Below are 1,533 nucleotides of genomic sequence, written 5' to 3'. Positions count from 1 at the left end.
AGCCCCGCAATGTGACCGCCGAGGGATCCTGGGCCGCGGAGCACTCCAAGAACTGACCTTAAAACTGAATGTAACATCAAGTTGTGGCAGGTGAGAACTAAGGCAGGGAATGGCTGAAAGAGATCCACTCCAATCCCATAGTAATCCCGTGAGACAAGCATCATCTCTCTATAGAAGGCAAACCACCCACAGGTGAGAACTCTAACCTGGTGATCACACCTGCATTATACCTATGGTACATAGATAACATTGTCATCTTCTGCACTGAATACCTGGACTCATTTATTGACTTCTATAATAGATTTAACAGCTACATCTTTCAATCAAATTCTCTTTGAAATAAACCTACCCTAACATGAATTTTCCAGACACTATGATCTACGTCTATAAACCAATACATACAGAAAACCTATGAACCACCATGCTTACCTCCAAAAAACCCCATCAGTCACCCCAAACAAACCAAAAAGAAGTGATCTACAGTCAAGTCCTTGGATACAACTGCATTTGCTCTGAGGAGAACACTCATGTTCACCCATCTTGCCAAAGTGACAACTGCCATTATCTAACAAGGGCACTCCAGAAGAGAAATGGTCTTTATCTTTGAAAGAGGAACCTAGATACCATGAAGCAGCCTACTACAATCCAAAGAAAGAAAACTCCACTGACTTCACAGCTCAGTTGTTCACCTACCATCCCACACTTAAACCTCTAAGAAAGATCATCAAATAGCTACAGCCTATACTCAAGAAGGACCAGACCTTGAAAAAACTATTTCCAGCACCCACTACCTTGCCTGACTTTGTCTTCAGAAGTAAACTCCCTGCTGATCAACTGGTACCTAATGGGACCCTAGGTCAAACTATGGGGTAGGGGGTCATGGCGAGAGAGATCTAACTGTAAATGTATGTTACAAACCACCAAACCAGGGGAGGAGCTCAATCTGGAATTCTCTTGAGAACTGGCAGAGGCCACACATGCATGGGAATGGTTGTCATGCGTGACTTCAACTACCCAGACATATCTTAGGAGGCACACTCAGTTAAGTCAGATTGGTCATGTTGCTTCCTGACCTGTATGGAGGAGTTCTACCTGTTTTAGGAAGTGCATGGGCCAACCAAAGGTAATGCGCTCCTACACTTGGTCTTGGCTAAAGGAGATGATCTGGTGAGTGACTTGAATATAGAGGGTAGCCTGGGCAACAGTGACCATGAAATCATCATGTTCACTATCTGTTTGCAAGGCAGGCAAATCAGCTAGCAGGGTTGAAGGTTGGGACTTCAACAGGCTCAGGGCAATAGTAGGGAAAGTGCTGCAGGACCAGGGACTGAAGGTGAAAGTAGTGCATGAAGAGTGGTCATTCCTCAAGGCCATGATCCTCGAAGCCCAAAAGAAGCCCATTCCCATGCAGAGGAAAGGTAGCAGAAGGGCTGGTATCTCTTGGCTTATTAGGGATACCATGGTTCTCTTGAAAAAGAAGAAAGAGGCATACAAACAATGGAAGCTTTGGACAGTCCCCAAGGAGGACTATAC

Source organism: Crocodylus porosus, unplaced genomic scaffold (genome assembly GCF_001723895.1).
Source record: "Crocodylus porosus isolate Cpor-Errol unplaced genomic scaffold, CroPor_comp1, whole genome shotgun sequence".
Classification (NCBI taxonomy): domain Eukaryota; kingdom Metazoa; phylum Chordata; order Crocodylia; family Crocodylidae; genus Crocodylus; species Crocodylus porosus.
Note: the sequence above shows the minus strand (reverse complement) of the source record.